Raw genomic sequence first — 17,134 nt, 5'->3', positions numbered from 1 at the left:
GATTTTTATACACTTGGGACCTCTGAAACATTAATCAATGCTATCCTAAGCTTCTGGAGTAGCTTTTACTCACAAGAATCAACCCATGGAACCAAACATGCAAAAAACCTAAGCTAAACTAGATCTAAGAAATGAATCATAAAGGTTGAGACTTTATACGTTCTAGAAGATGATGAAGAACATTAGAATATTGATCTACAAGCTCCAAGCTAACCAACACTTCTCCAATGAGCTCCTTCTTCTGCAATCCAGGCGTTACAATACTTCAAATCCTTATCAAGTTTTGAGACCTCGCCTAATCATGCGTTTGTGTGTGTGTGTGTATATATATATATATATATATATATATATATATATATATATATATCTGTGTGTGTGTGTGTGTGGAGTGGTTCAAATGGGAACTCCAAAAATTTAACAACTCTAGGAACCATTCTTTTTTAGTTTATTAAAAAGGGTATTTTTGAAAATTCTAAACATTTTATGTTTTATCTTTCCAAGCACTTTCAAACTCTCCCACCAATATTACGCTTCAAGAACACACCTTCCCCGTCACATACCAACATCTCCATCTCCACCGTAAACCACCATCTCCAACGATCGACATCACGACCACCAATGTTGCTTCATTTTCGTCGTTTCTCCGGAAAAAAAAAATTGCTCTCATTCATCTTTTTCTCATTCTTTTTTGCTGAAAACACCACCATATATGCATCGGATCTGATGTATTTAATGCATTTCAGGTCTTGATATTGAGTGTATAGTTCATTATATGGTGACCAACAATGGTTCCACCACCACTTCAGATCTCTAGTATAATGCCCGAGATTTGTCAGGTAATAATGTCACTATTTATTCAAGTTATATTGAGCATATATTGGATTTTGAGGGTTGGGGCGTACACTGGGCGTAAAGGGAGTACACATGGCATATGCAAGTGAGGCGCAGAGCGGGAAGTACCTATGTGTACGTTGGTCGTAGGCTGATAAGATGCAAAACATAAATTTTAGGGTTTGCACCCTATTTAAGCATCTTATAACCCTCCAAACCCTTATCCTCTCAGCCTCCAGTGTCCCCAAAATGACCAACTCGAATCCTAAACCCCTTGCATGTATCTTGAGCTTACTTTGAGCATTTTGGTGGTTTTGAAGAAGAGGGAGCTTGAAGAAGGAACAAGAGCTTGGAGAGGGCTTGTAGATCCAGGAGTTTTACATCATTTCCAACCCATTATTGCATGCTTAGATTTAGTTTTGGGGTGTTTTACGTCACTTTTTGGTCCCATGCTTGAGGTCCTTTAAGTTTTAGATGATTATGTCCGAATGAGTTGTCCTTTTGGGCTCTTAGAGGTGTTTAGAACCATAAAAATCGGATCTTGATGGTTTAGCCTCAACCATGCAAGTGTTAGATGGACACTAACTGAACTTATGGACATAATGTGTATCTTAATCCCTACTCATGCATGCAAAAGCATAAATTTCATAACATTATGGTTTAGGATGTTGTTAGGAGCCTAGATCTATGTTCTGGATGTTAGGACTTAATGGATTAAGTCAAAAGAAAGAACTTAATGTGGCTGGCATGAATGCTGGGCATACCCCCTAATACGCTGTGCGTACCGGGTCAGCTTCCCACCTCTGGTTAAAGTCGGAGTACGCCGGGCGTACCTGATGTGTACGCTGCATGTACTCGTTCAGTGGGTTGTTTTGGGTCGTGAGTGTTGGGCTTAGAATTTATGGGCCTCAAATCCATAGGTGGACTCGAACCCTTGGGCCTGGAATTGGGATTATTATATTGGGTCTTATTGGGCCTTAAAGCCTAATAGGAAAAAGATTAAGGAAAGGGCCCAAATCCATAGGTGGACTCGACATTTTATTATGAAAGTTGGGCCTTGAGAGGAAAGGGCCCAATAGGACAAAGATTAGGGAACCTTTGCTTTATGTGGTAGAATTAGGCCTTTCGAGTTATATTTGGATCCAATAGCGAATTAGGAAGTTTTTATGCTTTAGGGAGAGGAGCCCCGAGTCATCTGCGGAGTACGGTTCGACATTCCTAGTTGAGGTGAGTCTCCCTTCGTAGAATTTGTGGGTGGAAGGAACCAAAGTCAGCCCACTAGTATTGATATAGCTTAATAATTGTGTTTGTGATAATTATTGTAACACCGTATAATTTAAGACCAATTTTTCATTTCAAAACACAAATAAACATGTCACATTTCCTCAAAATCACTAGTAACAAATTAACAACACATTTTTATTTACAATTGTTTGTCACAAATCTAGGATCCTCCAAACATAACTCTTTCTCTCGTGTGTCAATCGAGCCAACGCCTTCCCGATATCATGAAAGGTACCTAAAACACATATCACATAACACGGTAAGCACGAAGCTTAGTGAGTTCCCCAAAATACCACACACATCTCAGTAGCCTCTCATGGCTATACTCAGATAAGACCCTCCGGTCAATGTGTCTCAGTGGGACCCTCCGGTCCCATAACTCAGGTGGACCCTCCGGTCCTAACTCAGGAAGCTCATAATAATAATACTCAACAAAAATCACAAAGACATAATGTAGAATATCACAATACATAGATAAGCACATAAGACATCTCAGTTGCACCAAGATACCACACATGGTAAGTATAATGTCACACCCTGGACCAGACGGCGGAAACGTCCGGAGGCTGGTGACTTCATTGTGCAGTGTCATAACAATTAAATATAAATGAAACAGAGCAATCCAAACATCATACATTGAGATAACAAACTTACATTGTTTACATATTGTATTTGTTCTTCGAGTTACACAAAAGAGACAAAAGCAGAAAACTCCAAGCTACAGCTAAAAGTCTTGCATCCGCGTCCCTTGTTACCTGCTTACTAGATCCCTGAGAATACAAGTTGTTTTGAAAAGCGTCAACTAAAAAGTTGGTGAGTTCATAAGCATTTTTGTACAAAATCGTTTACACTTGTTTAGAATCGTTCTTATCGTACTTTCAGAAAATCCGATATTTTCTATGAAATCGTTTGAAGTCTTGCCTTGAAAATGTGTGTGCATGTCATTACTTTTATTCATCCTTATAAGGAGTGATTTTGAAAAGTAGTGTGATTTGTAAAAGCGAGCTGTGTACGAGAATAATTCTTTTGAATAGTAATAGTCAACCGTTTCCAGAAAAATCCCTTATTTTCAAAAAGAGAATATGGTTGAAAATCTTGTTCCTCTTATCGAGTCAAATTGAGTGTGCGTTCTAGTTTATCATTATCGAAATCGTAGAAAATCGTTTTCTCCAAAAAAATCCTATATTTTCTGCTATAAAATATTTGTAAGTTCTAGTTCCAACTATGTATATGTGTGGGTTAATTTATCGTTTTCAAAATCATTTACAACGTTTTCCATAGAGTCCTATGCTTTTTAATTTGTAAAAATAGTAGTATTACGACTCTATACTTGTTAGGAGAAAGAATCAACATGGCAATTGTGGACATTCTACACGATGAAAAGGACAGTCAACGCAACAAATGCGGATCATCACTTATCATGTATAGGACGGTCAACACAACGTGCCAAAGATTTATTTATGAGGTTTTTCCTTACATAAAATTCTAGATGACATAACATATTCTAGTGAGTCGTTATAACCATACTAATCTGACGAAGTGCCTGTTTTGGCGTTTCTCAGGCGCCCTCGGTTTGGAAAAGACATTTGTCACCCTAGACTAGCATGTCTCGCTGTAGCGGACAACGAAGGTGCGGGGTGTCAACCCCGTATAGATCTATACACAAATTCCCGCTCTCCCTCCAGGAGACTCTGGCTATAACTCCTTACAGGACTTAGACGTACACTAATATTTTTATATTTAGGTACTTTTGAGATTTGTCTGACTAGAATATTAACAACCTTTTGAGCAATCATTAGAGATCCACTATTTGTTAGATAAATAATGAAATTCGTACTTGTTGAATAAGAATATCGTTCTCGTTCCATATCGTTGATTGTGCTCGTTAACTAGGTGCTCGTGTTCGTTCCTTTTCGTTTATTAAAAAATAAGTCATTTTCGTCAAGAGAAAAAGTGTAAAGTTATAATTTGTACGAATTTATAAGTACCGGTTATGACACGCATTTTCTGTTTTATGACATATAGAACATTACTTATGTTGTTGGAGGTTTTACGACAGCAGTTTATGACATGCAAATATTTCTGTCATAAAGGCTCTATTTGTTTATTTTCTTGACGCAAACTTTTATATTGAATATTTACAAAATACTCCCTAACAGTTTGCAAAATAGTCACAAAGTTCCCATTTTCGAAAAATCACTAGAAATAGTGTCAACTTATCAAGGTTCCTTTTTATAAGTCTTATTTCTAGACATGAAAGCATAGATAAAGGTCTTAAGTTGGACACATCCAATAGCTGGGAGGCCCTTTTGTACAAAAAGTATCCTCTGTTCTTTATGAAGTTGTGAAATCTTACGTTCATGAGGATATTACTAAAATAATAATTTAATAATATTTCACACACACATACAACATACGTATATAAGTAATTATCCAAGTATTTAGGCAAGATTTGACTTGTACTCTCCCCCAAAAACATTAAAATATTGAAAAGGTGGGGTATGAAGCTCACCTTGAGTTGGTTGAGGAGTTGTTTGGAGTTATGGAGTGAAGATCTTAGGCTTAAACTCTTGTTGAGATGAGGAACTTCCCTGGGAGGGATGCTTTCCTAAGGATGATCATCACATATTATTATGAATAAAATAATATGGATTCATCTTGAAATATAATTAAATATTAGGTGAGTGGAGGAATTTACCTTAAAATTTCCCAGGAATAAGTTGAGAAATTTCCTTTCAGCAAGATCCCATGTTCTTGCTTGAAGATGAGTTTTTGAGAGAAAATGGGAAAAGTATGGGAGAAGGTGAAGTCTAAACTCCTTACTGACGTTGCTTTGAGGATGAAAAGGGAGGGAATCTTTGGTGCATGGGTATCTGGTGGTCCATACATGGATATTTGGTGGGTAAAGCATGGAATACTGTGATTTGCATGGGAAATGAGAACTTCATCAAATCACAAAGTCAACCTCTTTGTCTTTATCTTTATTTAGGATAGGATCTTCCTAAATCCTAAACTTTTATTTTATGTAAGTATAATTTAAATAATTAAATTTGGCATAAAATAAAGGTTTTTGGGGTCTTAGTTAAGAAAAACACGATTTTGGTGGGATTCCCGACCTCAAAATACCCCAAAATGAAGAAAATGTCCGGAATAGTCCAAAATCCAGAGCTAAATCGTGAAATCCGGAGCCATTATGCGAATTCCGAAGCTGTAGTTAAATTTCCGGAGTGGAGCTTCCTACTTGCAAGGGTCCGAAGTGAGTACAAGCGGGGTTCCGGAGGTACTGGGCGGGTTCTGAAGTCAATCCTCACTTCCGGAGTCAGGTGCGAAACGGGTAAGGCCGGACCGAGGTGCGAGGCGGCTAGACGTCCGAACCAAATCCGAAGGGTCCGATCATGATGCTTCGGGAGTGAAGCCTTCAGGAGCTTCTCACCTCCGAAGTCACTTAAGAGGTTCCGAAAATGCTTCCTCTTGGCTCCTTAGAAGGCATTCCTGACCAAGAGGGTTCCGGACCAAGAGGTTCAGGAGCAAGAGGTTCAGGAGCAAGAGGATTCCGGACCAAGAGGGTTCCGGAGCAAGAGGTTCAGGAGCAAGAGGTTCAGGACCAAAAGGATTCCGGATCAAGAGGGTTCCGGACCAAGAGGTTCAGGAGCAAGAGGTTCAGGAGCAAGAGGTTCAGGACCAAAAGGATTCCGGATCAAGAGGGTTCCGGAGCAAGAGGTTCAGGACCAAAAGGATTCCGGACCAAGAGGGTTCCGGACCAACAGGTTCAGGAGCAAGAGGTTCAGGACAAAGAGGGTCCTTTTGGGTTTCCTCTTCCGGTTTTGACCTGTTTTCAACTAAGGAAGGTGCTTAGAGAGATTTTAGAGATATTTGAGATACATAGAGAGATTTGGGAGAGATTTCATATTCTTGGAGAGATTTGGGAGAGATTTCACATACTTGGAGAGATTTCACATGTGGGAGAGATTTCTCATACTTGGAGAGGTTTGGGAGAGATGTCTCATACATGGAGAGATTTGGGAGAGATTTCACATACTTGGAGAGATTCAGGAGAGATTTCACATACTTGGAGAGATTTCACATGCTTGGAGAGATTTCACATGTGGGAGAGATTTCTCATACTTGGAGAGATATGGGAGAGATTTCACATACTTGAAGAGATTTGGGAGAGATTTCACAAACTTGGAGAGATTTGGGAGAGATTTTGCATACATGGAGAGATTTCATTCTAACACTTCATGGCTCATTAGGAATTCATATTGTACACTTAGAGGTGTTAGCACAAGTCTCACAATAGTACTTGCTTACTTGAGGACAGAATTTCCTAGCCAAAAAGGTAGTTGTGACATAGAACGAGACGACTCACCTCAAAAGCTAACAAGTAATAATATCGCGCACGGAAATATCGAACTAGCCTCCGCCTATCACATAGGGTAAATATCTCTAATTAATACTCTATTCATACTCAATACCAAAAGGCTTCCCTCTCTTTCTATTTCTAACTCTTGGATTGGATAAAAGACCATTTTACCCCTCCATGGTCTCCATTACTCATGTATGATCAAACCCTAAAGTCAACATAAGTCAAACTCGAGTCAACAGTCCATGTTTGACCTGATTCGCCGAGTACATCTATGTGAGTCGTCGAGTCCCCTTGTTTCTTCTGTCATATTGCTAAAGTCCACCTTGACTCGTCGAGTTGTCTCACCAACTCGCCGAGTCACCCATGTCCAGACTCATCGGGGAAAAACCCCAGCCGAATCATCGAGTCAGCTCATAGACTCGACGAGTCCCTTCAATATAATTTCTCATTCAGACGATTCAAAGCAGCTCTACTACTCCAAACACTAGATATAGCATCCCAAGACTTCATCATCACGTAAAGCTTCAATCTTTACGTTCATGCATGGTAGTTTTGCTCCAACATACCAAAACATGCTCTCACAATGTGTTAAGCACAATATCCTTCATATGGGTGAATAAAGTTGGGACCTTCGGACTCTAGGGACCTCACAAGGTCTAAATATGAGGTCTAAACCTCAAAACAACTCTGAAAGCTCGAAATCCCAAATAAAGGTGGCATAAACCCTAACCTTCCAAAATCAAGAGATCTAACCATAAGAATGATAAAGGTATGAACTTTTCACCTTTTACAGAAGCTCTTGGATGACAAGCAACAAATCTAGCAGCCTCTTCTGGTTCCTTGCTTGAATTCCTTCTCTTCCCCTCCAAAGATGCACCAAAATACTCAATATAAGCTCAACATTCTCTCAGTGAAGTTGGGCAACTTATGAGCCGCAAATGAGCCTATAAGCTCCCTTATATAAGCCCCAAACTCAGGGATTTAGGGTTTCACTACACAGCACCTACTAGACGAGTCAGCTCTCAAATTCGTCGAGTCCGCTCATTAAACCCACGTAGTCAACTCGACTCTACTCGATGAGTTGGACTCACAACTCGTCGAGTCACTCAATAAACCCCAAAATAAACACACCATTAATATACGTAGGATTCCGGATGTTACAATTCTCCCCCACACTAATTAGATTTCACCCTCGAAATCTCTCCTTAGCAACACATAGATCAATCCCAATAACCCGCGAAACACCACCGAAAGGTTCTCATACCACACAACTATCTTCCTCTAAGAACACCTGAACCCAAACAGGAGCTCCCAATACCGAATAAGCACAGACTCCTCTGCCGCTATGATACCCGATCTGACTCTCCATAACCTGGAAAACTCTAGTGGTTTGTCTCCCTGCCAAACCGCCCTCGCGCAATATCACCATGCTTATCGCTCTTAGAATAACAGACCCATATAACTCACTGCCCCTTCGATTCTCTTGTTGCGACTGATAGAATCGAGTCACTAGCCAAAAAATTGGCTGCCAATCACTCATACCAGATATACTAAATGATCCAGTCGATACTCCAAAGGAACGAAAGGGGGTCACATTCCACCAGGGACTCATCCACTGTACTGCTATCAGAACCCATCTGAATAATGAACTATCAACACCCTGTCCTCAGGCACAAGAAAATGATCATGCTCGCTCAGAAGTATCCTCTGATATCTATAATCATAATCCCTAGCTTCCTTTCAAATATTCCATTCAACACTTGAGCACCAGGTCAACTCCCGACCCAACAGTTGAACCTTCAAAGGTTACCCAAAGCATACACAAAACATCTCACTGGCTTCCTTCTAACAATAACTATCTCAACTCACTCTGTTACACGAGTTACGAAGTCCAGTTTACCCCAAGTGAATACTAAAATCCCATCTGAAATCGTCTCATCTTCGACCTCTGTCGTCTACTAATCATTAGTTCCATGCGTCTCTTAGTCCTTCCCATACCAACAAATTGGCTCACTCAGGTCTAAGATGTCATATGACAAACAAAACCCCTCCAAAATGAGACCCATCTCTGAATCCGAAATCTCATTTCGCCTACTCAATACACCGTTAGAGTCAAACTCAAACCCGAGAGTCTCATCCGACACAAAATTGGAACCACTCATCCCAATGAAACACTCAACCCATGACCCATGACCCGCTATCCACGCGTACATCACTTCTCCAATTCCTTCCAATTGCGATAACCATGCCTTAACTCAACCTATAACGATTACCGAGCAATATGGAGACCCCAGTCTCGCCCCTGGTCCGACCACCAAGTTCCCGAAAACTGAAATAATAAGGCTACCCAAGCCTAAAAACTCTTTTGCGTCATGCTACGACTAGTGAATAAGACGGCTCCCCTTAGTATCATAACATTCCCACTCACTAACCCAAGAAGTCTATGGCTCCCCGCAAGCCTACGTCACTCTCTCACTGACTCATGAATACTACAGCTCCTTACAGTATCACAACACTCTCTCGCTGACCGGTGAATATTACGGCTCCCCGCAGTATCACAACACTCTCTCGCTGACCGGTGAAAACTACGGCTACCCGCAGTATCACAACACTATGTCGTTGACTGGTGAATACTACGGCTCCCCGCAGTATCATAACTCTCTCTCTCTCTCTCTCTCTCTCTCTCTCTCTCTGACTGGTGAATACTATAGTTCCCCACAGTATCACAACACTCTCTCGCTGACTCGCCATGGGCTCACTCCATTGTTTTCTCTGATAATCCAAAGTGATTACTCCCACTCGGATCCACTCACCCTCTTATCACCCTATAATCTCATTCCCGAGTCATCACCCAATTGAGTTCACTATCGAATACTCCACGGTCCCACATAGATAGGTACACACACCCACCGGGGTTAAGCATAACCACTCCTGACGACAACTGTTGTGACCAAATACTTTTCTCGTTGTAATTTACACTTTTGGATACTCCCGTTTGATGACAATAACTGAAGAGCTCCCATTGGGACCATAGTCACTTGATGCTCCACTTGCCATCTCATAACTCAAGTCTCAAAATGATCCGAAATTCAGGCCATCATACTCGGATACCTCGGTACACCATCATAGAACCTCACGATGTCTTGGCTCAACCAATGACCTCCTACTTACGGCACCATACTCAGATACCACAATGCATCCTTCCAGAATCTCACATCAGATCTTCCTCTCGCACAACTCGAACTTCGAAATATTCCAACTCTTAATTTGAAATACGGAGGAATCGTCAATGACTCATAACACTTTGACGACAATCCGAGACTCCCTCCTCTATTGCTCAAAACTCATGCAAAAAAAATACTCATACTGACCCTGAAGTTGGTTGCCTAATCAACTTCTGCCCTTTCCAAAGTGCATATAACAACCCATACGTTGAGCCCGAAGTTCTCAACCACCAAAACTATCCTTTCGAGCCAACCACCTCGAATTTACCATTACAACCTTGAAGAAATTCTAACCACCACAAGGTCTCTGACCAACGGCCACCTGCCGTGGAGACACATATCCTTTCCTGAACACGTATAACATGAATTATTTCACTCTGCACCTCGCCTCGACCACCAATAAACCCTGGTCTCATGTATTCATACAGCAGGTCTCTATATCTAGTTCTCTAGCCACCCTTGAACAAATCTCTGATCCTTTCAAGAAAATACCCGAATCTCCCCCACTCAGGGTTCGAACGATCACCACAAGCATACCAACAATCTACTCCATAGACTGTTTCGCCATGTATATCACACTTAACTCTTGAAACGAACCACACACTCATTCAATGATCTTCCCGATGGAAACCAAGCAACTCTAAATATTCCACATCACAGACAAAACCTCAGAATCCTCCCAACATGACTGCCTCTAGTCATCTTGAATGCCTCATACCGACACACCATCGGATACCCCGACTGTTCCGAAATAGTCTTGACTCTCAATCTGGAAATAATGCACTATCACGCACCTCGTCTCTGATTCTTTGACCAGCCTCCCATCGTGGGAAATTATAAAAGCAAGAGACCTCACTCTCACAGTCGATACACAACGTAGAAAAAGAGGGTCACCGCCCCGATGTACTCCTCTTGATCACCTGGAACTGCTGTTAAAAACATGCTTCATACACTAAGGCACCTTTCTAGTCTCTCCCATCTCAGTCTCACTAATGAATCTCTCACGGTATAAGAAATACCTCACAGCAACATACTGCCCAAATACTCTGACGGATAGGTTGCAACCCTGTGTTACCCCACGGGGCTTGCCTCCAAACTCTGAAACCAGAACTCGCTATCTCTTTTGCTTCTCCTACGAAACGAGGACAACGCAACTTTTGTCACAGAAGGTGATGTCTCATCTATCGGTCGAGTGCTCAACTCAGACCGCGATCCTCTAATAAGCATTATCTCTACACATCCCTGAGTCTTGCAATTATTACTGGAACCTCCAAAAATATTTCGTAAACTAACCCGATTTCCCTATCAAGGTATGCTCCATTGAAACTTGTTCGACTTGGCCCTCTGGCCCCACACTCTATCATATTTGCTCTCAGTATGATCAATCACAACGGAATAACTGATAAACTCTGAAACACAAATCCCCACGAACCATAGTACTTGAACCATGTTATCACCTCTCGATCTGCCATGAATCATGGTACCCGAACCATGTTATCACCTCTCAATTCGCTACTTAGAACCTATGGAATTCTCCCTGTTTCGAGTACGGTTCCTCTGCTTTCAGTAGTACGGGCCCATACTACCTGCCACATCTACCCATACTTTCCACACGGATCGTCCCAGATTTCCTAAGTAGCAGCTCAACTATTCTCGATCACTAATCCCGATATACTCGGTCGCTACCCAGCGAATACTCTCCTCTATCAGCATACTCTTCTGACTACAAACACTCCCTAGGCTCTTCCTAGGTTCTCACACTTCTCTGCCATCAGCTGCTGAAGAACTCCTTATGATGACAACCATTTACCTACTGAATATCATCATATTCACTTATTAGCTTACTCCCATCACGAAGAGTTCCACAAATCACAAAGCAAGCAGCATTCGGGCGTCGAATAATCACCACCAACACGTAAAACCACTCTAGGTTACAACTCTATTTGCTCTACTTTCTCTCAAAAGGAATCACTGTACTCAGGCTACCTCAGCTCTCATGGTATCTAATTACTCTTCTCAGCAGACTCCTCAATGCTCATCTAGGTATCTCTACTAGATTATCTCTCGACTCAGAACTCACTCTCTAAGTGATTCCTGCTAGATACTCATACTCAGCACATACTCAAAGCACATAACAGATAACGACAATCCCTAGGCTAAGGCATTACAAATCAGGCAACTCTAGCCCTAATATATCAAATACTTAGCCTATCTTCTAGTATGCATCACTAATATGTCAATAATAACTCATAACACAAATAAATAAGTAAGGGTATTTTGGGAAATCACCATTCGGGCTCTGGCTGATTGTACACACTTCTTCTTCTCGTTTTTCTCTTAGAACTCTTACTCGTTTCAAAAAATCTTTTCTTTAGAAAACATTTCTCAAATCCTCAGTTTGAGTCCAGACACACCCGAAGGTGCATCTGAATCTCTCAAACCAAGGCTCTAATACCAACTTGTAACACCGTATAATTTAAAACCAGTTTTTCATTTCAAAACACAAATAAACATGTCACATTTCCTGAATATCACTAGTAACAAATTATCAACACATTTTTATTTAAAATTGTTTGTCACAAATCCAGGATCCTCCAAACATAACTCTTTCTCTCGTGTGTACAATCGAGCCGACGTCTTCCCGATATCATGAAAGGTACCTGAAACACATATCATATAACACGGTAAGCACGAAGCTTAGTGAGTTCCCAAAATACCACACATATCTCAGTAGCCTCTCATGGCTATACTCAGATAAGACCCTCCGGTCAATGTGTCTCAGTAGGAACCTCCGGTCCCATAACTCAGGTGGACCCTCCGGTCCTAACTCAGGAAGCTCATAATAATAATACTCAGCATAAATCACAAAGACATAATGCAGAATATCACAATACACAGATAAGCACATAAGACATCTTAGTTGCACAAAGATACCACACATGGTAAGTAAAGTGAGAAGACTCACCTCAAATGCTAACAAGTAATAATCTTGCACACGGAAATATCGAACTAGCCTTCGCCTATCACATAGGGTAAATATCTCTAATTAATACTCTATTCATACTCAATACCAAAAGGTTGGGCTCTCTTTCTCTTTCTAACTCTTGGATTGGGTAAAAGACCATTTTACCCCTTCATGGTCTCCATTACTCATGTATGATCAAACCCTAAAGTCAACAGAAGTCAAACTCGAGTCAATAGTCCATGTTTGACCCGACTCGCCGAGTGCATCTATGTGACTCGTCGAGTCCCCTTGTTTCTTCTGTCATATCGTGAAAGTCCACCTTGACTCGTCGAGTTGTCTCGCCAACTCGCCGAGTCACCCATGTCCAGACTCATCGGGGAAAAACCATAGCCTACTCATCGAGTCAACTCATAGACTCGGCGAGTCCCTTCAATCTAATTTCTCATTGAGATGATTCAAAGCAGCTCTACTACTCCAAACACTAGATCTAGCATCCCAAGACTTCATTGCGTTAAGCATGGTAGTTTTGCTCCAACATACCAAAACATGCTCTCACAATGTGTTAAGCACAATATCCTTCATATGGGTGAATAAAGTTGGGACCTTTGGACTCTAGAGACCTCACCAGGTCCAGATCTGAGGTCTAAACCTCAAGACAACTCTGAAAGCTCGAAATCCTAAATAAAGGTGGCATAAACCCTAACCTTCCGAAATCAAGAGATCTAACCATAAGAATGATAAATGTATGAACTTTTCACCTTTTACAGAAGCTTTTGGATGACAAGCAACAGATCTAACAGCCTCTTCTTGTTTCTTGCTTGAATTCTTCTCTTCCCCTCCAAAGATGCACCAAAATACTCAATATAAGCTCAACATTCTCTATTTTAGCTCAAAAAGGCGACTAGGGTTTCTCTCAGTGAATTTTGGCAACTCATGAGCCGCAAATAAGGCTATAAGTTTCCTTATATAGGCCCCAAACCCGGGGATTTAGGGTATCACTACACAGCACCTACTCGGCGAGTTGGCTCTCTGACTGGACGAGTCCGCTCATTAAACCCATGCAGTCAACTTGACTCTACTCGACGAGTTGGACTCACAACTCGTCGAGTCACTCAATAAACCCCAAAATAAACACACCATTAATATACCTAGGATTCCGGATGTTCCAATTATTAAGGTGGTATGTATTGTTTGATGTTTATGTGAGATATACATGATTTCATATGGTAGTTGTAGGGGTGAGATAGACCTCGTAATCGGTTGGAATAAGACCGAAGGGTAGGCCGGGCAGCCAGATATGCCTGACAATGGTAGGTCGGGCACCCAGATCTGCCTGGCAGGGTAGGTTGAGCACCCAGATATGCTCAGGGTAGGTCGGGGTACCCGAATATGCCTGCCAGTATGTTATGTTGTATGTGCTATGGTGGGGGAAACTCACTAAGCTTTATGCTTACCAGTTCAGTTTGTGTTTCAGGTACCTCCAGCTCGAAGGGAAAAGGGTCGGCTTGATCGCATCGCATCACACAACGATTTTCGCATTTGATATATTGGGATTTATACTCTGATGATGAGTTTCTATGTACTATCTTGATTGTATAACTAAAACTATTTCGTGCCCTCATGTTTTTGAAAACATTTGTGTTCTTGTCATGCTTTGATAAACGAAAAATGAAATTTTTGGGTCGTAATTTTCGGGATGTTAAAAGTTGGTATCAGAACCTTGGTTTGAGGGATTCAGGCATACCCTCGGGTATGTTTGAAATCAAATGGAGGGTTTGATAGATTTTATAATAAAAACATCTTTTTAAATAAATAAAGAATGATAATAGAAGAGGAAATGTGTGATGCAAGCAATCGGCCGAGCTCAAGTAAGTTTTCCCCAAGATACCCATACTTGTTATTTGATATGAATGGATTTATTAATATGTGAATTGCATGCTAGTTAGGGCTAGGGATCTGCTCAGTTTCTACATGATAGAATGCTAGGAGAGATGCCTTGTATGTCTGTGATATGAACTTGTATGCCTGTGTGTGACATCCCCATTTTTACGGCCAGAAAAGTGATTAATCAAAGAATCGAGTAATGAATTAATCAGAGTATGAATTCAAGTAAGAATGCGAGATTTGAACACAGGAGGTAAATATGATCTTGTTATGCTTTATTATGCTTTCAAATTCTTTACAGAGTACAATAGACAAGTCTGTAAAAGTTCTTTTTTTAACTCTAGTAAATAACCCTATTTATAGGGAAGTGAAAGCGTACAAAAAATATACTAAGGCATTGACACTGAAGCTTCGAATAAAAGCACCCTAGTAAAATACATTATAAAACATTTGAAGAGTCCAAAACATACTTCGACTAATTACAACAATTCGACCCTTACAATCTCCCCCTTTGTAATCATAGTCGAAGTCTTCAATTTGTAAGAAGTGTGATGGAATACATCAACACTCTTCGAATCTCCGTATACCAGGAGATAATCTTCTTCAGCTCTTTCTTATTACCTTCATTGTTCTTCTTGCAATGATTCATACGAACAATTAAATTCGTATACTGAGACGTTGAATACCTCTCCACTTCGCTTGCCTGGAATAAGAATCGTTTAGCTTTTCCAGCTTTGTCTTTTCCTGCGAAGACCATTCCAAAAGGCTTCAGGCAAATTTCACCATCAGCATATTTCTTCAATTCCGCCTGAGTCTTCGTTGGAGCCACCGGTACTTTTATTTCCATTCCTTTGGCAGTAGCTAATTCCACATCTGTTAGTGCTAAGCACTCATAATAGTTTTCGATAAAAATCTTGATGTGAGCAACTCCAAGCTTGAATTCATCCGGTTTAGTGTTTTGAAGGAATGAAAATGATTTGTCTTTTAACAGCAATGCAACTTGTATAAGATCATACAAGTTCATCAATGGAAAATCAGCAATCGTAAATTCGCAAATCTTTGCATTTGCCCTGGCAACCACATACTTAACATTCTGGACTGTGTTTTCGAAAATCACATCCTTTTTCATACTGATCACTTTCTTGATTTTAATCAATGACCACACATCCTCAGAGGCTTTTCCAAGAACAACATGAAAACGAATTTTCATGTGTGTACCTTCATCCTTATCTTTAAAATTCCCTTCTGCTTTGAACTGAGGCATGATAAACATCATCTCATTTATCGGAAAATCCAGTTGGCTTGCATCAGTATTCGTGACCAAATAACTTTGTTTTGGTTTCTTCTCAAACGAATACATGTGATTATACGCTACCTTGGCCTCGATTATTTCGTAATTATAATGTTTGGTAGGATCACCTTTGTCCATTCCCTTCGGATCACCAGCACGCTGAGCCATAATGCTTTGAATCACTCTCAGTTTTTCGATTTCTGCTTCTGCTGCAGCCTTCTTTTCTTCTTTTGACAATTCCACTACAATCGATTTTCCTTTATCTTTCAATTATGGATTGTCAATTGCCTCTTTTGATTTTGAACCACTTTCACCAGTCTCTGTGGATTTACCAATTACAATTCCTTTCGAAATAGGTCTTGTAATAGGTAATGTTGTTACGACTGTTGAAGTCACCATCTCAGTAGAAACTATCACTGGCTTTGTTGTTGGAATCTTCGAAGAAAATACTTTTCCCACAACTTTCGCATCCTCTCCACTAGTCTTCGACTCACTAGGTTTTCTTTCTCCCCCTTGCACCCCTATGAAAACAGGTGGGGCATTCGTTGTTGGAAGAAGACTTGATATGCGAAAGAGAGGGGCAAGTTGTTTGTTCAGAATTGGTTCGAAGTGGACAAACTTTTGTGACAAAAATTCAGGTGTAATCAAGGAAGAAGACACCGGCCTGTCAGAAATTTCTTTTAACTCCTTGAGTAAAGTAATCACTTCCTCAAAGTTTGTACTTTCGGTTGATGAAATTTGAGTAAGTTGTGGACTCAAACTTTCATATAATTTGACAAATTTTGTGACAGCGTCACAAATTATATCAACCTTTTGATTCAGTGATGCATAGTCTTGTTGAACAGTAGCTATTTCTCTTTTCATATCTTCACGAAGTTCGTGAATTTGCAAGTTTACATCCTCTCGAACTTTCTTCACATCTTGAATAAAAAGAACATGTCTTTCCTTTGCAACATTCTTCAACTCTTTCAGATCACCAGCAAATTTCGAATTTTGAGAATTGATTCGAATTTCATTGGTTTGATAATTGAGATCAACTTTCTCCAAAATTCGTGATTCAGAGTCTGTAAGCCTTCCAGATACTTTGCTCACAGCTCTGGCTTGGAACATCTTCAACATCGAATCAATCTCCAAGCTTGAAACAGATAAACCACCCCCCAGATCAGCTTGAGATTGAATTATCGAATTCAACTTCTGATTCAGGATTTTAAATTGTTTCATGGTCATCAGCATATGATCTGGAAACTGCTCTTCTTCTTCCTGGAATTCCAATTCCTCAAAAATACCTC

The sequence above is a fragment of the Lactuca virosa genome, chromosome 4, assembly GCF_052849685.1.
Source record: "Lactuca virosa cultivar CGN04683 chromosome 4, Lactuca_virosa_CGN04683_v6, whole genome shotgun sequence".
In the NCBI taxonomy this organism is placed as follows: domain Eukaryota; kingdom Viridiplantae; phylum Streptophyta; class Magnoliopsida; order Asterales; family Asteraceae; genus Lactuca; species Lactuca virosa.
The sequence above is the reverse complement of the archived record's forward strand: the minus strand, read 5'-3'. Positions refer to the sequence as shown.